We start from the raw sequence: 21440 nt of genomic DNA on the forward strand, positions 1-21440 counted from the left end.
ATCAGGGCAAGAGCAAGTTCATAGCATACATGGATCACTAGCAACATCCATGGAAAAATTGAATATCATGTTAACATTCTGACAGGAACATTTTATAGCAAAAGTAGAGCAAGATTGAGACATGCTAGGGCACTCCATAATTGCAAACAGGGGCATGGATGGATAGAGCATAACCATATGTCCAAAACATCCTTACTGAATATACTCAAAAGAAGCATGGGTCTCACTGTAGCCACATGGATACATGGCATCAAAATAACAGCAGGAAAAGACAGCAAAATTCTGTCCCTGAAAATAGAAACATCACGAAGCCTAGTTTGCATGCTTGTGCTAGTCACCACATAGATCACAAAAATACATGGAGAGCACCTCTGTAAAGATGGCATGGCATAAATCAAAACACATGTAGAGCTCATGCCCAAAAGATGCACACATCAAATGCAGCAAAAATAACAAAACATCAAGTTCTGAGAAGTAACAGCAGTAAACATCATATAGCACTCTTGCAACGAAGATTTAGGCATCAATATGAGCTCAAACAGACATGGAACAATGGAACAAAATGGATAGCATAACCTGATGAACATGGAGCAGCACACATAGAGGTATGGCATGATGAACATGGCAACATAATGTGATAATCTCAGGACTTAGAGGATTTCGAGGTCAACCTTTTCCAGATCTAGGGTTCTTCGTGGGCACGCGAACCGAGGCGGGGTCGGAGCTTCGCCAGAGTTGGAGGAAGGAGCGGCCGGAGGAGAGCTCGGGAAGGTCGTCGGGGTCGGGGACGCCGGATCCGGCGAGGGGCAGGCCGGGGCGCGCGGACGTCGAGGCGGCGCGCGGGGGTGGCGAGGCGGCGGGGCGGCACGGCGGCGGACGAGGTCGGGCGGAGGAGCGGGGCGGCACGGCGGCGGACGAGGTGGGGCGGAGGAGCGGGGCGGCACGGCGGCAGACGAGGTCGGGCGGAGGAGCGGGGCGGCACGGGCGGCGCGCGGAGGCGGCGACCCGCGGGAGGCGGTGGCACGGAGCGGGCTCGCGGGGGCCCCGCGTGGGCCTGGCGGACCGACGGCGGTGGGTGGTGGAGGGGCCACGTGGCGCTGCCTGACTGGTGCGGGCGCGGCGGCGGAGAGGGAGCGGGCTAGGGTTTCGAGACCCGGATTTGGGGGAGGATGCACATATTTATAGCTAGAGGGAGCTAGGAGACTCCAAATGGAGTGCGGTTTTCGCCCACACGATCGTGATCGAACGACCGAGAGCATGGAGGGGGCTTAGATGGGTTATTGGGCTGTTTGGAGGGGTGTTTGGCTGCAACACACGAAAGGCCTTTGCGGTTACCCGGTTAACCGTTGGAGCATCAAACGACCTCCAAATGGAACGAAACTTCACAGGTGGTCTACCGGTGGTGTACCAAGGCCACTTGGCAAACCTCGGTCCATTCCGAGAACGTTTAACACCCGCTCACAAAAAGAGACAAGAGGGGTGCGCCGGTGCATGTGGGAGTGTCGGATTGCAAAACGGACAATGGGGAAAATGCTCGGATGCATGAGACGAACACGTATGAAAATGAGATGCACATGATGACGTGATATGAAATGCATGACATGAAAAAATGCAAAACGAGAGACAAAACCCGACCACGGAGGGAATATCATAACACATATCTGAAAATGGCAAGAGTTGGAGTTACAAATATGGAAAGTTACATCCGGGGTGTTACAAGATACCCCGAACAAGCCCCTCAAAGGATTACTTTCCGTAGTAACAAGTGACAGTAAATTCAGCATACTATATAAATTTTTCCTTACCAAATTCCACCTACCAAAGGCGCTTCACTCCCTGGCAACGGCGCCAGAAAAGAGTCTTGATGACCCACAAGTATTGGGGATCTATCGTAGTCCTTTCGATAAGTAAGAGTGTCGAACCCAATGAGGAGCAGAAGGAAATGACAAGCAGTTTTCAGTAAGGTATTCTCTGCAAGCACTGAAATGATCGGTAACAGATAGTTTTGAGATAAGGTAATTTGTAACGGGCAACAAGTAATGAAAGTAAATAAGGTGCAGCAAGATGGCCCAATCCTTTTTGTAGCAAAGGACAAGCCTGAACAAACTTTTATATGAAGGAAAACGCTCCCGAGGACACATGGGAATTATCGTCAAGCTAGTTTTCATCGCGCTCATATGATTCGTGTTCGTTACTTTGATAATTTGATATGTGAGTGGACCGGTGCTTGGGTACTGCCCTTTCTTGGACAAGCATCCCACTTATGATTAACCCCTATTGCAAGCATCCGCAACTACAAAAGAAGTATTAAGGTAAACCTAACCATAGCATGAAACATATGGATCCAAATCAGCCCCTTACGAAGCAACACATAAACTAGGGTTTAAGCTTGGTCACTCTAGCAACCCATCATCTACTTATTACTTCCCAATGCCTTCCTCTAGGCCCAAACAAAGGTGAAGTGTCATGTAGTCGACATTCACATAACACCACTAGAGGAAAGACAACATACATCTCATCAAAATATCGAACGAATACCAAATTCGCATGACTACTTATAGCAAGACTTCTCCCATGTCCTCAGGAACAAACGTAACTACTCACAAATCATATTCATGTTCATAATCAGAGGGGTATTAATATGCGTAAAGGATCTTAACATATGATCTTCCACCAAATAAACCAACTAGCATCAACTACAAGGAGTAATCAACACTACTAGCAACCCACAGGTACCAATCTGAGGTTTTGAGACAAAGATTGGATACAAGAGATGAACTAGGGTTTGAGATGAGATGGTGCTGGTGAAGATGTTGATGGAGATTGACCCCCTCCAGCTGAGAGGATCGATGGTGATGACGATGGTGATGATTTTCCCCTCCTGGAGGGATGTTTCCCCGGCAGAACAGCTCCGCCGGAGCCCTAGATTGGTTCCGCCAAGGTTCCGCCTCGTGGCGGCGGCGTTTCGTCCCAAAAGCTTCCTCCTGATTTTTTCCAGGGTGAAAGACTTCATATAGCAGAAGATGGGTACTGCAGGCCTGCCAGCGGACCCACGAGGCAGGGGGCGCGCCCAGGGGGGTAGGGCACGTCCCCCACCCTCGTGGATGGTGGGTGGCCCCCTCTGGTACTTTCTTTGCTCAGTATTTTTTATTAATTCCAAAAACTGCCTCCATGACGTTTCAGGACTTTTGGAGCTGTGCAGAATAGGTCTCTAATATTTGCTCCTTTTCCAGCCCAGAATTCCAGCTGCCGACATTCTCCCTCTTCATGTAAACCTTGTAAAATAAGAGAGAATAGGCATAAGTATTGTGACATAAAGTGTAATAACAGCCCATAATGCAATAAATATCGATACAAAAGCATGATGCAAAATGGACGTATCAGAATCCCAGAAATCATTTCTGTAGGTATGTACATCCCACACGGTGAATCCCAGAAATCATTTCCATAGGTATGTACATCCCACACGGTGAATCCCAGAAATCTTTTCCGTAGGTATGTTCATCCCACACGGTGAATCCCAAAAATCATTTTCATAGGTATGTACATCCCACACGGTGAATCCCAGAAAATCATTTCCGTAGGTATGTACATCCCACACAGTTCTTTGTGTGGAAACGTGTGTGCAAGGTGGCCTAACGCAAACAGTTCGCCGCCGGAAGCCGTGTGTGATTGTTAGTTGATCGAACACGCCTACTTTCTAGAAACCGTGCGGTTTGTTTGAGTTCATCGCCCACGGTGCTGTCTGAGTAACCGTTTGTCATAAAAACCCAAATAAGCAGGGTAATTAGCCTATTATTGATAATCCATGTACTAATCAAACTGATATTTCTTATAAAACACGCCAGATATTTCATATCCATATAAAAGCAACCAGGATTTCATAATCGAATTACATCAGATAGCTTCGGCACTCAGTTACGCCATTACACAACAGCACCAAGTTTCACATGCAGCATCAAAAACCTTTAGAAAGTAGCATCATACACGGTAAATAGACAGATGAATCTCATCTGGGAAACTGCAGAAGCGGAAGGCAAATATTGAGCCTTCAGTGATGTTGAATGTCCTTGCAACTTTAGGCCAGTGGCTATGGATAATTGCCCGCCCAACCTTCGTCCTCTTCAGCAAGACTTCAATATTGTACCGTGGGTGTTGAATGAATACCTTCCTCGCCTCTTGACCATGCAGGTGGTTTGAGAGGTAATCATCGGTGAACTGCTTTGAAAAGTACTGAAAACAAAGCTATGCATAAATCGCTGTTGTAAATTTTGAAATGGTGCAAGGGGTAAAAACAAGGTAAAAGAGTTGGTACCATCCTATAGTTGACTGATGTCTTCTTCATTGTGCAAACAAAGATCTTGCTGTTATTCTTCGCAAGTTTCTTCATCCTAACAATCTTTCCGAGTTTCTTGACTTGACTGATATTCATGGACATCTCATTTCCCCATATGCAAAATGGGTCGAACAGTGGGTCTAAGCCTCTGACAGCAGGACCTACATGTGCAAGACCAAATTGTAAGAAACCTAAATATTAGAATGATTCCTGCAACTGCACAATAATGTGTTACTAGCCAAAGGACCCTGCTTGAACAAACCTCGATGGTAAACCGCAGTGTCTCCCATTGTTTCCCTGCAACACACATAAGGAAGATCTTGATCAGGTTAACTCAGAGTTGCCATACTACCAGTAGAATATGTATTGAGTACAGCCAAATTCGATTGGTGTCACATGCATAACAATACAAAATTCTACCCACGACAAATGAAAAACAAATTGCAGAACTGAACCAAATAGTTAAATGGACAGCAGACCAAATGAACCAAAATAGTTAACTGAGCACAACATTGCAGAATAGAAACATGTACTAGAAGATAAGATAGTTAACAAAACAAAGAATGCTTGAGAACAGTACTACGAAATGTAGCAATTGTTGGACCAAAGTGTTAACTGAACATTACATTGCAGAGGACCAAACTGTTAACTGAACATCAGATTGCATATTAACATTACAGAGGACAAATCACTAGAAGGCACTTGCGGTGGCCTCGAGAAAACATCACGAACTGTATTTTAAAGTAGACAACCGCGCGGTGGTATCGACGGTGGCCTCGAAGACGAGGTGCTCCTCCAAGATCTGGCGGTCGACACGCATGTCAGCCATAGCGACCTCGTTCGCGCGTGCGGCCGCATGCTACTCAGCTCCACGTTATACTGCGTGTAAAATGGCTGTGGGCGGCGCTTAATTGGAGGAGGGGGGCAGTGATTTTGGTGGAAGGTGTCGCTCTGTCAGTCGGGGCATGTGGGACGGGAAAGGAGGAGGATGGTGTCGGTGGGGTGTGGATTACCTGACCATATTAAAAAGGCCGCGCAGCAAGAAGAAGGGTCGGCGGCGAGGAGGCCGCGCAGCACGAAGAAGGGTCGCCGGTGAGGAGGCGGCACTGCAAGAATAAGGGTCGCTGGCGATGAGGCGGCGCTGCAAGAAGAAGGGTAGCCGGCGAGGAGGCGGCGCTGCAAGAAGAAGGGTCGCCGGCGAGGAGGCTGAGCTGCCAGTAAGCAGCAGTGAAGGTTTGAACTTGGAAAGCAAGGAGGAAAAGTGGAAATGTGGCTTTTGGTAGGAGGAAGGGGGCGGGGAGATAGATATTTCCGCGGTGGCAAAATTTTTTTGCTCGGTGCCGCGAAAAACTAGCGCGCAAGTGTGGTTCAAGCGGGGGCGGTGGACTGTAGATGATGAAGCTTCCTGCGTAAGCCAGACAAGACGGTGCGCCAAGATATTTTATATCGCATCCCACATGATTCTTTCTAGTAAACTGTTTGTGGTATACCTGATTTTGTCATTATGTTTTGAAAGACAAAATGGTATTACGGAGGGAAAGGATGGTGTTTGAATTGCTAGAACATTTACGTACAGTGAACATGCAACTAGTACATGAGTGTCGTGTTTAAATTTGAAATTATTCCGGGTTCGTTTGCCATTTTTATGCATTAAATGAGTTTCTGGGCTTCAATGTGCATAATTAAATTTGAACTACAAGCACATGCTCCAATGCACCAAAGTTTGCTGAAAAATCACATGTGTGTCTTTGGGTGAATTTATAGGTCCCATGCAAGAAATGGGAATAAAATTCAAACATCTGGGTGTCGTGGCTCAGCCGGAATGATTAAGAAACTTGGTTTTCTAATTCCTGTAAATCCAAAACATGGCTGAGAATCTTGAAACTTGGCATGGTGTCATGACATGGCACCAACATGCTGCAGTAAATTTTTTGGCCGAATTGGGACAAGCTTTGGTGTATGCTTCTTGCAAACAGGAGCTTCCCTCAAGAAGGCTCCTAGTTCCGAGAGGGAATGTGTCACCTCCGTGTGCGAAACGACATACGTACACTGCCTTCTCCCGCCTTAATTTTTTTACACAGGCAGATTAGACCAAATAGAAGTATTGTGCTAAATTTTGGAATTATTCCGTGTTCGTTTGGCCTTTTTTATATATTAATTGAGTTTCTAGGCATTTAATGTGCATAATTCAAATTTCAACTATAAGCACGTGCTTCAGTGCACCATAGTTGTTTGAAAAATCACATGTGTGTCCTTGGGTGAATTTCTAGGTCCCATGCAAGAGATAGGAGTGAAATTCAAACATCTAGGCGTCATGGCTCGGCCGGAAAGATTGAGAAACTTGGTTTTTTAATTCCTGTAATTCCAAAACACGCCTGAAAATCATGAAACTTGGCATGGTCTCATGACATGGCACAAACATGCTGCGGTATTTTTTTTGGCCGAATTGGGACAAGCTTTGGTGTAAGCTTCTTGCAAACCGGAGCTTCCCTCAAGAAGGCTCATGGTTCCGAGAGGGAACGTGTCACCTCCCTGTGCGAAACGACATACGTACACTGCCTTCTCCCGCCTTATTGTTTTACACAGCCAGATTAGACCAAATATAAGTACCGTGCTAAATTTTGGAATTATTCCGGGCTCGTTTCGCCTTTTTTATACATTAATTGAGTTTCTGGGCATTTAATGTGCATAATTCAAATTTGAACTACAAGCACAGGCTCCAGTGCACCAAAGTTGTTTGAAAAATCACATGTGTGTCATTGGGTGAATTTCTAGGTCCCATGCAAGAGATTTGAGTGAAATTCAAACATCTGGGCGTCGTGGCTCGGCCGGAAAGATGGAGAAACTTGGTTTTTTAATTCCTGTAATTCCAAAACACGCCTGAAAATCATGAAACTTGGCATGGTGTCATGACATGGCACCAACATGCTGCGGTAATTTTTTGGCCAAATTGGGACAAGCTTTGGTGTAAGCTTCTTGCAAACCGGAGCTTCCCTCAAGAAGGCTCGTGGTTCCGAGAGGGAACGTGTCACCTCTTGTTGCCTTAATTTTTTTACACAGTCAGATTAGACCAAATATAAGTACCATGCTAAATTTTGGAATTATTCCGGGCTCGTTTCGCCTTTTTATACATTAATTGAGTTTCTAGGCATTTAATGTGCATAATTCAAATTTGGACTACAAGCACATGCTCCAGTGCACCAAAGTTGTTTCAAAAATCATATGTGTGTCCTTGGGTGAATTTCTAGGTCCCATGCAAGAGATGGGAGTGAAATACAAACATCTGGGCGGCGTGGCTCGGCCAGAAAGATTGAGAAACTTGGTTTCCTGTAATTCCAAAACACGTCTGAAAATCATGAAACTTGGCATGGTGTCATGACATGGCACCAACATGCTGCGGTAATATTTTTGGCCGAATTGGGACAAGCTTTGGTGTAAGATTCTTGCAAACCGGACCTTCCCTCAAGAAGGCTCGTGGTTCCGAGAGGGAACGTGTCACCTCCGTGTGTGAAACGACATACGTACACTGCCTTCTCCCGCCTTATTTTTTTACACAGCCAGATTAGACCAAATAGAAGTACCGTGCTAAATTTTGGAATTATTCCGGGCTTGTTTCGCCTTTTTTATACATTAATTGAGTTTCTGGGCATTTAATGTGCATAATTCAAATTTGAACTACAAGCACATGCTCCAGTGCACCAAAGTTGCTTGAAAAATCACATGTGTGTCCTTGGGTGAATTTCTAGGTCCCATGCAAGAGATGGGAGTGAAATTCAAACATCTGGGCGTCGTGGCTCGGCCGGAAAGATTGAGAAACTTGGTTTTTTAATTCCTGTAATTCCAAAACACGCCTGAAAATCATGAAACTTGGCATGGTGTCATGACATGGCACCAACATGCTGCGGTAATATTTTTGGCCGAATTGGGACAAGCTTTGGGGTAAGCTTCTTGCAAACCGGAGCTTCCCTCAAGAAGGCTCGTGGTTCTGAGAGGGAACGTGTCACCTCCGTGTGCGAAACGACATACGTACACTGCCTTCTCCCGCCTTATTTTTTACCCAGCCAGATTAGACTAAATAGAAGTACCGTGCTAAATTTTGGAATTATTCTGGGTTTGTTTGGCCTTTTTTATACATTAATTGAGTTTCTGGGCATTTAATGTGCATAATTCAAATTTGAACTACAAGCACATGCTCCAGTGCACCAAAGTTGTTTGAAAAATCACATGTGTGTCCTTGGGTGAATTTCTAGGTCACCTGGGCATTGTGGCTCGGCCGGAAAGATTGAGAAACTTGGTTTTTTAATTCCTGTAATTCCAAAACACGTCTAAAAATCATGAAACTTGGCATGGTCTCATGACATGGCACCAACATGTTGTGGTAATTTTTCTGTCCGATTTGCGAAGGCCCACACATTAACAATCAACAAAGTCATTTTGGAACAAGTGCTGTCACATTACAAATCGGAAACACAAGTATTATTGAAACCGTGGGCGTTCGACTTACCAATTACGTGCGGCCACACGTCCCATTTTTTATTGACTAGGAGGTGCCGTGCGGGGTAGCTATTTGAGTACGGGAGGCGTGCGATCAGACCCCTGCACGTGCTCATTGGGAGGAGAGCCCTTTGATCGCTACTCGCCGCACACCTCCCTCCCAACGTCTCCATTAATGGCGCCCGAGCACCTGTTCTACGGAGTGGCTATATGTCTCACTAGACTGAGATTTAAGAGAGAAAAATGAAAATCTAAAAAGAAAGTTTTGCACGGATCTTGATGTAAGATCCGACGGACCTATATAGCATCGACTGCGACTTATAGCAAGCATGATGAATATAAGGATGATGACAGTGGATAATAATTGTCTTACATATTTAGAAACATAATTTAAAAAAGCCACATGCGGCAACGCCCGAAATACACAAGGTCAAAAGAAGAAGCAAGAGAATGATCTGGCTCGCTGATCTCTACTTTCTTGATGCGTTGCTGCAGGCCGCGGGAACTAGTCTCCGCGGCGAGCGGCGACGAGCTCTTTCTTGTCCTCAAGATGCTGCTTGAGAGCATCCATGGATTCCTCCACTAGCCTTCTGCGCTCGATGCGCAGCTTGTTATTCTCGTCCATAAGTTTCTCGACGATGACGCAGTCCTCTTCAACAAGGCAGTGGTCTGCTCCTGCTGCTCCGCACTTCTGATGATCTTCACCCTCAGCAGGTCGCGCTCGGCCCGGAGCTACGCATTGCTCTCATTTAGTTGCCGGATGACGTCGGTAGACTGTTCAAACCAGGCTGTCAGGTCATCCTGCAACCTCTCCCACCTGGAGATCTGATCCATCTACCTAAGGACGAGGGCATGCATGCGCCTGTAAGATTCCTCGCCCGCCCGTGAGGCATTTTCCCAGGCTGCCGCGGCATGGGAGGACATCTCTGCTGCATTCGCGGCGCGGCGGGACAGCTCTTCTGCTTCCGCGGCGCGGCCGGACCAGTCTGCTGCATCGACGGTGCGGCGGGTCCTCCGTGCTGCTTCGGCGGCGCGGCGGGACCTCGCTGCTGCTACGGCCATGCGACGGGACATGTTGGCTGCTTTCGCGGCGAGGCAGGACATCTCTCGTGCTCCTGCTTCCAGGCTCGCCTCTCCCTGGTGGCAATCTCTCGACCCAGAACTCACGCTGGCCATGGCGGACACAAGGGAACGATGATGAATGACTTGTTTGTTTTTGACTTTTTGTGGATGAGGACTTGAGGAGGAATGTGCAGTCATCTTGGAGTAGTAGTATTTATAACCGCGTAGTAATACGCTCCTAAGTGGGAAACCGTTTAGGTTTTGATCGGTGTGAACAGGTTTGCAATTTGGAATGTGACGGGACGTGGCCTCCCTGTTCTTCTAAAAAATTGTGACGGGACGCATGCTCAAACTTTACTGACGGTTATAAGTGCGACACTATTCCCGGAAGGCGTAACGTGGGCACGTACGCCTTCTCGGCCGCGTATGTGGCGTTTGCACCATAGGGTGCACCGCAATAGGCAATGTCAGCACACATCTTGTTCCAACAATCGTGCGCGGTCGTTATTACCATCGCGCACGCTTCTTTTAATTAGAATGGGTGTGCCCGTCCAGCGCGCACACATTGATCTATCTAACTGTTTCAGTTTGTTGTGGCTAATCGCAAACAGTTCAGCCATGTGAAGTGTATGCCATCAATCGCAGACACTTTGATCTGGCGTACCTGTTTCTGTTCTGTTGCCTAATCGCAAATAGTTAATCCTTTTGAAGCATATGCCCTCAATCACACACACCTTGATCTGGCTGACCATTTCTTTTGTGTTGCCTAATCACAAACAGTTCATCCGAGTGAACCGCATGCTGTATATCGCACACACCTTCATCTGGCTGCCCGTTTCTTTTGTGTGGCCTAATCACAAACAGTCATCCGAGTGAACCGTATGCTCTATATCGCACACGCCTTCATCAGGCTGCCCATTTCTTTTGTTCCACCTCATCGCAAACAGTTCATTGGACTGAATCGTATGCCCTAGATCGCACACGCAACTAAAATCTGAACCGTGTTTGATGCATCCTCCATCGCAAATGTTTTCACCTTTTTTGACGGTTTCCATACAGCACCGTTTGCGATTATGGCATCGCACACAGTTTCTCGAAGGGTCTCTGATCGTAGTGTCGCGTTAGCAGCATCCTGCAGCAGTGCCCTGAGACTCTGTTCGGTGTTCACAAAGAAAGAACGAACAGAGGATCTAATGACTCATACAGGAGATTAACATACACAATAATTTGAACAAAACAGGTAGCAATGCAGGCGTCAGCTTCTCATGCCGCCGAAGCGTCTGAGCTGAGGCGGAAGTTAGCCGAAAAGCAAGGTATGTGATACCCAAAATGCTTCTGAAATAATGCCAGCAATAATTTGCCATCTGAATGAGTGTTATAACTTTGCTCATAGCTGATGCGTCGGAGGTCGATACCCTCAAGAGCGCGCTGGAGGAACGATCCGCCCGCCTTAAACATGAGTCAAGGTGGAGGAAGTCCAGCAAGAGCTCAAGGATGCTATAAGAAAATGTGAGTCCTTAGAGCGCAAGATGTCGGATAAAAAATCCGAACTTGCTAAGGCCATCCAAAGTGCTCAGGAGGCCCGGACTGAAGCCCAAAATGCTTGCCGGGAGATCCAAGAGGCGAAGCAAATTGCGGCTGGTAAGGCCTTTAATATGCATAGCAAATTTGTGAGGAAGAAATACATCTTACTGACCCGGGTTTGGAGTTCACCAGGAGCGTTTGCAGATCTACCCCGGAGTGTTGCTGATGCTGCGGAGTTCTTTCGAGCCGAAGAAGGGAGCACAACGGAGAAGCTATTCTGGTCGCAATACCTTGCGCCAGAGCATCCAGTGTCCTTCAGCGATCAGCTGAAACAGCTAACCGAACTGCATAGGATGGCCGAATTGGCCATGAAGGATTTTGTAATCCGTCTGTGGCCTGTCGAACCCATACCCAACAGTTACTTCGGGATCGTGAAGCGGCTGGTCAATGCCTGCCCCCGACTTGATGCCGTAAAGCGGTCGGTCTACATCGAAGGTGCGCGGATGGCCTTCGCCCGTGTCAAGGTGTAGTGGGCGAAGATGAATGACGTCAAGCTCGCAACCGAGGGACCGCCCGCAGGCAAAGAGGACCGCACACCGGAGCGGTATGTTGATGATGTCCTGGAAGGATCCCGTATTGTAGAGGGCCAGTTTGTGAAGGACATCATGTTTGAATGAATGTATCTATGTTGTCCAATCCTGTATTATGAAGCGAGGCTTTATGTAGGATATGTTGTTTGTTATATGTTAAAATATTTCCTCCTGTGCGGCCGTTTTAAGATATCTGAGAGTTGGCCAGTCGTCAGCTTCAGCCCCCACGTAGGTGGTACGGGGGTGTTCGGGATAGCACCTAAACACGCTTGACCCAGCGATCTGGTCCATGAAGGAGGTGTTAGTGCGGCGAACCAAGCAATCGGACTATGTGGCTTTATTGCTCTCACTTAGCCATAGGAGTTTTATAATGGGATTGTAGGTGCAGCCCCTAGTATTGTTCGATTATCCGAACTTGGGTGCAGTGGGTGTCCGGCCGGGTGAAGGCCGGTTTGTCACATAATGCGGAAAAAATCGCAAGAGATTTATACTTAGTCACCGAATAGCTGACCAGCTCTCGTCGCATCATGACATTCAGTTTTCGGCTTTCTCTACTGAGGTGTTTGTCCGGATGAACCAGAAACACAATCGCAGTAGTTCTCCCTTTACTACCTTAGCCGAACAGGCGGAACGTAAGGCAGTAACCACAGGAGCCAGGCAACCCAACTATTGACCAAAGACATGATTCGGAGCCGATGCATATAATGCTACATTCGGGACGCCGAATTGTACTAGAAAAGTGTTCGGACTTTATTTAGTTTTTAAGAAATGTACGTGGCTCAATAGAGCCCCTGGAGATTTAGGTCGTACCAAGGTGTACATGACAATCAGACAAAAACAGGGAAATACAGGTTAAGAGGTAGGTTAGTACCACATAGGTTGGGCTAGGACTGCTTCCATTAAAGTCTGATTGATACGTCAAAATATATTTGTACAACTAGTGCGGTAAGCAACAAAGCTATTTTACATGCCGAGTACAAGGGAAAGCCGCGTGCGGGTCCTGCAAATGGACGAGGTGGTCTTTAAAGACCCTTTAGATACTTTGCCATGCTTCTACGCTGCTTTTCTCCTTGGTCTATTGTCCTTCGAGAGGATCATCGCTCGCCGTTGTCATGATAGGCCTCAAAAAGAGGCCTAGGCACCGTTGAAAAGGTGACGTGGGTTGTAAGGGACCTGGAAAAATAAAAAGAAAAGAAAAAATAAATATGAGTGTCCGGATAGGGTCTAGCCGTATTGTGGACTTTATTTTTATTATGCCTCCATCCTTTCCCATGGTATCTTTAGTGCGTAATTATGTACGTGTGGTACATATGCCACAATTTGGTAGGGGCTGAGATGGAGGCTGAATTGCTAATCGAGCTCCTGACAAGCTGGGTTGTCGCTCTGCGATGTAGTCCGGACTTGTTTAATAGTGTCCGGGGGCTTGGCCGTCGATATAGTATTTGGCTTGATAAGGCCGCCATGTACTTCCGCTGCCATGGCCGCGGTGTGCTCCTCAGTATGGAGGGAGCGTTCCATGTTTCCATTGAATGTTATGACACCGCGTGGTCTGGGCATCTTGAGTTTGAGATAGGCATAGTGCGGGACCGCATTGAAGCGAGCGAATGCGGTTCGTCCGAGCAGTGCATGATAGCCACTGCGGAAGGGGACGATGTCGAAGATCAAGTCTTCGCTTCAGAAAATGTCCGGCGAACCAAAGACGACCTCCAATGTGATTGAGCCCATACAGTGGGCCTCTACACCACGTATTACTCCATTAAAGGTCGTTTTGGTGGGCTTGATTCTTGACGGATCAATACCCATCTTGCAGACTGTATCCTGGTAGAGCAGGTTAAGGCTGCCGCCGCCGTCCATGAGGACTCGCATAAGGTGGAATCCATCGATGATTGGGTCGAGGACCAGTGCAGCCTAACCTCCATGACGGATACTGGTCGGATGGTCTCTACGATCAAAAGTGATCGGACAGGCTGACCATGGGTTGAACTTTGGGGCGACTGGCTCTGTCGCATAGACGTCCTTTAGCGCGCGCTTGCGCTCCCTCTTGGGTATGTGAGTAACGTATATCATGTTCACCGTTTGACCTCGGGGGGAAATTTCTTCTGTCCCCCTGTGTTCGGTGGGCGAGGTTCTTCATCGTCGTCCTCGCTGGGTGGCCCTTTCCCCTTGTGTTCGGTATTTAACTTACCGGCCTGTTTAAAGACCCAACAACTTCTGCTGGTATGGTTGGCAGGCTTGTCGGGGGTGCCATGAATCTGGCAAGGATGATCGAGTATTCGGTCCAAGCTGGATGAACCGTCCTTGTTTCTCTTGAATGGCTTCTTCCGCTGACCGGATTTGGAGCCACTGAATCCGGTGTTGACCGTCGTGTCTTCGGTATTGTCATTGTTGTTTTGATGCTTGTTTTTGTTGCCTCGGGGCCTGCCGTTGCCGTTTCTGGCTTCAGAAGTGCCAGGGTCACTCGTACTGTTGCTGCTATGGGCTAGCCGGCTATCTTCGCCTGCGCAAAAGCGGGTCATGAGTGCTGTAAGGGCTGCCATGGACTTCGGCTTCTCTTGGCCAAGGTGTCGGGCGAGCCATTAGTCGCGGATGCTGTGTTTAAAGGCTGCTAAGGCATCGGCGTCCGGTGGCCGGATATAAGTGCCTTGGAAGTTGTCTCTAAAGGCATCTTCCAAGTCTTCCCAGCTTCCAATAGAGTTTTCTGGGAGGCTGTTTAACCAGTGCCGAGCTGGCCCCTTAAGTTTTAGGGGAAGGTATTTGATGGCATGTAGATCGTCACCGCGTGCCATGTGAATGTGGAGAAGAAAATCTTCAATCCATACCGCGGGATCTGTTGTGCCATCGTATGATTCGATGTTCACGGGTTTAAACCCTTCTGGGAACTGGTGCTCCATTACCTCATCGGTGAAGCATAGGGGGTGTGGGGCGCCTCTCTATCGGGCAACGTCACAGCGCAGTTCGGATGAAGTCCGTATGCGCTTTTCGGCCCTAGTGAGGTTGTGTTTGTCGCGCCAGGCCTGATGGTCGTCTTCTCGCGCTTGGGCATGCCCCCTTGATCCGTAGATTGACCTGGTCTGACCGGCTCTATTGTCCAGGTCCTTACCTAGGTCATAAGTGTATCCCCGAGCTGTTGTTTCTCTGCTTTTACGGCGAGGTGGTGCAGGCTGGTGTTCGGCTTGAGCTGTCGTTCTGTCTCGACCGTGTGGTGGTCGGTCAGGTCCGTCAGCCGCGTTACGCGCGGGTGGTATGGGCTCCAGCGCCTCATCATTGAATTGGGGTAGCAGCTTATGCTTCGGGTAACTCTTTATTGGGCGTTCGAGGCCGTATTCTTCGGCTGCCAGGACGTTAGTACATCTGTCGTTGAGCAGATCTTGGTCAGCTTGAAGGTGCTACTGCTTCTTCTTTAGGCTTCTTGCAGTGGCTATTAGCCGATGTTTAAAGCGCTCTTGTTCGAGGGGTTCCTCTGGCATGATAAAATCTTTGTCGCTGAGGCTCCCGTCGTCCTCGGAGAGTGGTAGATAGTTACTATCCTCCGAGTCTTCGTTCTCTGCTTGCTCGTCAGGGTCAACTTGCCCGTCCTCCCGATCATCCTGTTTAGATGTTGGTTTGATGGGGTCTTCTTGGTCTTCGGCGTTCTCCGGAGTATTATTGTCTTCGGTGCCGGTATTGCTGTCTTTTCTGTGATGCGATTTAGAGCGGCGCCGCTGACGTCGACGCTTTGGTGGTATCTCAGGAGGTTCGTCCTCGACTGGATCCCTCTCATCATCGCCGTCGCCTTCTTTAGGTGTGTCCACCATGTACACATCGTACGAGGAAGTGGCCGTCCAGCGTCCGGTGAACAGCGGGTTTTGGGCCTGCTCCTCTCCGGCATCGTCGTCCGTACCGTCGTTGTCTTTGGAGGCGTAATCGAGCATGTCGGTTAGATCCTTGACAGTGGCTACGAAGTGGGTGGTGGGTGGGAAGTAAAATTCCCTATTTTCAGCCCCTAGTCCGGGAGCGCATTAAGTCCAAAGCCTTGTTTAAGAGCGAGGCTTGGATGGGGACAGAAGTTCCCTGGCTGAGCTCGCATGACGCAGACTTCGAGGGTTCGGAGCTAGTGTCTGGAGGAGAGTCTGGCTTTGTGATGACTGCCGGTGACACTATTCTCTTCGGTTCTCCGGTGTTGGGCTCTATAGCCGCAGAGAGTCCGGCGGGCTCTAGACACCCGTCTTCGGACCTGATGATGCGATCCGGCTCTAAGGCCGGGGCGGTGGTTGGGGCCATGAACCCTTGGAAGATCAAGTCTCCTCGGATATCAGCGACATAGTTCAGATTTCCAAAACTGATCTGGTGACCAGGGGCATAGTTGTCGATCTGCTCTAAGTGGCCAACCGTGTTGGCGCAGTGCGAAGCCGCGGAATACGAAGATCTGGCCGGGGAGAAAGATCTCCTTCCCGGCAGCATTGTTGCAGATGATCAATGGAGCCATCGAGCCTTTCGACGACGGCACAATGGAACACTTAATGAAAGCACCAATCTCGGTGTCAAAACCGAAAGATCTCGGGTAGGGGGTCCTGAACTTGTGCGTCTAAGGATCGAAGGTAACAGGAGGTAGGGGGACACAATGTTTACCCAGTTTCGGGCCCTCTTGATGGAGGTAATACCCTACTTCCTGCTTGATTGACTTTGATGAGTATAGGGGTTACAAGAGTTGATCTACCTCCAGATCGTAATGGCTAAACCCTAGATGTCTAGCCTGTATGATTATCCTTATCTCTATGGACTAAACCCTCCAGTTTATATAGACACCGGATGGGGGCTAGGGTTGTACAGAGTTGGTTTACAAAGAAAGGAATCTTCATATCCGTATGCCAAGCTTGCCTTCCACGCCAAGGAGAGTCCCATCCGGATATGGGGGGAAGCCTTCCATCTTGTATCTTCACGGCCCATGAGTCCGGCCCATGTCATATAGCCCGGACGCCCGAGGACCCCGTAATCCAGGACTCCCTCACCCCCCTGTGATCACCGACCCGGTGCCGCTGCTCCGCACCGCCGAGCCGTACCCCCACGACGGTCATACCCAGACGGCGCCGCGCTTCGCCAAGCTCGCCTTCGCCACCAACAACGGCGCCGAGGAGCCCCTCAACTGGCTTAATCAGTGTGACCAGTTCTTCTGGGGGCAACGCACGCTCGCGTCGGACCGCACCTGGCTCGCTTCATATCACCTCCGAGGCGCCGCACAGACTTGGTATTACGCTCTCGAGGAGGACGAGGGCGGCATGCCTCCATGGGAGCGTTTTCGCGAGCTCTGCCTTCTTCGCTTCGGGTCGCCGATATGCGGGAGCCGGCTGGCGGAGTTGGGCCGTCTCCCCTTCACCTCTACGGTGCAGGACTTCACCAGCCGCTTTCAAGCCCTGACATGCCACACACCCGGCCGGACGGCTCGCCAGCGGGCCGAGCTCTTCGTCGGCGGTCTGCCGGATCATATCCGCGTGGACGTGGAGCTGCAGGGACCCCAGGACCTCCAGAGGCCATGTACTATTCCAGCGCGTTCGAGCGCCGCACGGTGGCCATCCAGCAGGTGTTACCATCCCAGGCCGTTGGGCCGCCACCCTGGCCGGGCGTTCCCGCGCAGGGTCGGCATGCTCAGGCTTTCGCGGCACCCCTTGCCACGACTGCGGCGCGCCCGTTCCGCCGGCTCACCACGGCCGAGCTACTCGAGCATCGCCGCCAAGGGTTGTGCTTCAACTGCAACGAGCCCTACGTGCCCGGCCACGTCTGCCCGTGACTCTTCTACCTAGAGGCTATGGACTACATTGAGGAGGACGCCGCCGCCGGGCTCGGCGACCTGCCCGCCCCAGCTGCCGCAGAGGTGTTTGCCGACGGTTGACCACCTCGAGGAGTTCCGCGAGAGCTTCCCTGCCTTCCAGCTCGAGGACGGGCTGTTTGTACAGGTGGGGAGAAATGTTATGACCGGCATATTAGGGCCTTAGCCCAGTTAGTTGTGGCCTAGTCTATCTTACCATTATTAGGGGCTTAGCCCAATTATCTTATTAGGAGGATTATATAAACTCGTGTAAGGACCCGTTTTGGGATGAAGCAAGAAGCAACCATATTTGCTCGGCTTCCTTAGGGAGCCGAGAGACCTAACCCTAGCCACCGCCCCTGCTCTCTCTCTCTCTCTCTCTCTCTCTCTCTCTCTCTCTCTCTCGCGCGCGCGCGCGCACGCAAGGACGGCGCCCAGTGCCAACGACCACGCCTTCCTCCACACCATCCCTCCTTCCACCCCTACAACCTAAGACCACGCCCTGGTAGGGATCCGGTTCCTACCAGTCTGGTATCAGTTAGCTTCGGTGCAATCATGTCCTCGCCGCCGCCCACCCCGACCCTCCCACTGCCGACCGCGACGACCGCCCCGATGGCCACCACGGCCAACGCCCCGCTCTTGCCGGTGTCGGTCACCTCCGCCGCGCCCGCCCCCGCCGTCTTCACCCCGGAGGAGATGACGGCTGCCATTCGGGATCTCACCCAGGCGGTCACGGGCATCTACGCGTTCCTCGCGAGATCCTATGGGTCGCATCCGCCTGTGCCCTTCGCCGCCGCCCCGCCACCGCAGCAGCCGCCATCCTCGACGACCCCCGTCGCCGCCGCCATGCAACAGCTGCCATGGCAACCCCCACCAGCGATCAACCCTGGCGCCTCCACCATGCAGCAGCGGCCACAGCTGCAGCCGCCCCCACCGGCAACCGCGACCCTAGGCATCCCGACGGCGGGCCCGGGGGTGCCCATCCACAAGGTCCGATTTCCCCCGTCGCCGTCTCCGTTACCGGCCTGGCTTGCTTGGGTCCCTTGAGCCGGTTTACACGACGGCCTCGGTTGGGCCGCACGTGCTGCCCCCGCCGGCGACGCACCCGGCCATGCAGTTTGGCGGGTCCTCGGGCTCCGCCGAGCCCTTCGCCAGCGTCGACGGGCCCCTGTTCTAGGGCGGCACCCTGATGCCCGCTTACTCGGCCCCGTCATCCTCTCTGCTCCGTGCTGACAAGGCGCACCCGCCCGTCGTCCACGTCTAGACGCCGCCGAGACTCTCCAAGCTGGAGTTCGCGACCTACGACGGCACCGTCAACCCCCTGAATTGGGTCAACCAATGCGACCAATTTTTCAGGGGACAGCGCACCCTTGCGTCCGACCGCACCTGGATCGCCTCGTATCATCTCCGAGGAGCCGCGCAGACGTGGTACTACGCCCTCGAACAGGACGAGTGCGGCATGCCACCATGGGAGCGGTTCCGCGATTTGTGCCTCTTGCGCTTCGGTCCGCCTATACGCGGGAGCCGTCTGGCGGAGCTTGGGCGTCTTCCGTTCCTCACCTCGGTGCAAGAGTTCGCTGACCGCTTCTAGGCACTGGCGTGCCACGCCCCCGGCATTTCGGCTCGTCAGCGGCTGAGCTCTTCGTCGGCGGCCTACCGGACCACATCCGCGTGGACGTGGAGATGCGCGGGCCACAGGACCTCCAGACGGCCATGTACTATGCCCGCGCGTTCGAGCGTCGCGCGGTGGCCATCCAGTAGGCGCCACCGCCCCCAGGCCGCTGGGCCGCCACCGTGGCCGGAAGTTCGCGTGTAGAGTCGGCCTGCCCAGGCTTCCGCGACGCCCCTCGCCGCGGCTGCGGCACACCCGTTCCGCCGGCTCACCCCGACCGAGCAACTCGAGCGTCGCCGCCAAGGGTTGTGCTTCAACTGCGACGAGCCCTACGTACCGGGCCACGTCTGCCCACGAATCTTCTACCTGGATGCCGCAAACTACATTGAGGAGGACCCGCCGCCGCCGGGCTCGGCGACCAGCCCACCCCAGTTGACGCGAAGGTGTTTGGCAACTGTTGATCTCCCCCGCCTTCCAGCTCTAGGACGAGCTATTTGTGCAGGCGGGGAGAGATGTTATGACCGGCATATTAGGGGCTTAGCCCAGTTAGTTGTGGCCCAGTTTATCTTATCGTTATTAGGGGCTTAACCCAATTATCTTATTAGGAGGATTATATAAACTCGTGTAAGGACCCATTTTGGGATGAAGCAAGAAGCAATCATATTTGCTCGGCTTCCTTAGGGAGCCGGGAGACCTAACCCTAGCCGCCGCCCCTGCTCTCTCTCTCTCTCGCGCGCGCACGCAACGACGGTGCCCCAGCGCCGGCGACCACGCCTTCCTCCATGCCATCCCTCCTTCCACCCCTATAACCTAAGACCACGCCCTAGTAGGGATCCGGTTCCTACCACAAACAGATGATAGCATTGAAATTCTGGATAAAATGGTTTGGAAGTAGTAGGCCAACAACCAGAACCTTGGTTTAGCCAGTACGCACTTCCTGTCTTGGAAGAATGCTCTGTATACCCCATTAGACATGTGAAAGCCAGATCACCACTAGAGTCGTGCCTGTTCTTAATCTGGTGCCGCTTCGTCTTATGAGTATATTTGATCCAGGCTAACCAGATCCCACCATCATTAGGGAAGTTTTTAGTAATATATGCCTCAGACTCTTGGCTAACAAACCTTTTGTGTAACTACTAAAAATGAACCCGGCGGCACGCCACGCTAGGTCGACGATGTCATCAACCATTAAGAGCACACCAGTTCTTGGTTGGTCCGGCCAGGCCGTCAGGCCTGTAAGCCTACCCATAGTAGGAGTAACATAGGTGGTAACATCACATTTATCTAGGCAAAATAAATGATGTGGCATGTAATTAATGAAGAAAGAGATGCATGTGGTAACATAGCTAGTTACTGTAACATCACACATATCAAGAAAAGATGAGTCTACAACGTAATAAATGAAGTGATGCATGACACAACACATATGTTACTACCCACCGTGGAGGTAGTAACATAGACTAGTAACATATGCATGTTACTACTCTAAGTTACTCCCCACTGTGACTAGTCTAAAGCCCCCTCGGGGGCACCCTAGTCCTACCAGGGTCCGACCGGGTCTAGATTAGGCTCGTTAAGCCCGCAGCCATGCTGCAACCGGCCAACCGTTGTTATCGGTGCTCCTGCACCTCCTACCTTGCACCCCACCGCCGAACACGCATTAGATCGAGCCGACCCGTTTCGACCCACAGACGGGCCCCGATCTAGGCCACCGAAACCCTGGCCGAGCTGCCTCGCGCCACCACTCGCCTCCCTGCGCCGCACCGCCACCATGGCCAGAGCCGGAGAATCCCCGCCTCCTGCAACCATGGCGTTGGGAAAGACAAGCCGCCGCCACCGGTGCCACCCGGGCCACGCCCGGCAACCTCTGCCGACGGCGGCGACGAGGAGAGGGGAGGAGAGGAACAGAGAGGGAGGAGGCGCGGGGTTGCGCGCCGCCGCGACGGGGGGTGGGGGACGCGCGTGAGAGGAAAGGGTCGCGTTCGCGGTTAACCGCCCTTTTATCAAACCAATACATCAAATTATCATTCTGATTATCTA

General features: G+C 51.1%; 1 pseudogene; it reads left to right on the forward strand.

Annotated features, from left to right (window-relative positions):
* Window positions 1-21440, forward strand: part of LOC123095997 (serine carboxypeptidase-like 2) — an 84671-nt pseudogene that overhangs the window by 50600 nt on the left and 12631 nt on the right.

This window comes from Triticum aestivum, chromosome 4D (genome assembly GCF_018294505.1).
Source record: "Triticum aestivum cultivar Chinese Spring chromosome 4D, IWGSC CS RefSeq v2.1, whole genome shotgun sequence".
NCBI lineage: Eukaryota > Viridiplantae > Streptophyta > Magnoliopsida > Poales > Poaceae > Triticum > Triticum aestivum.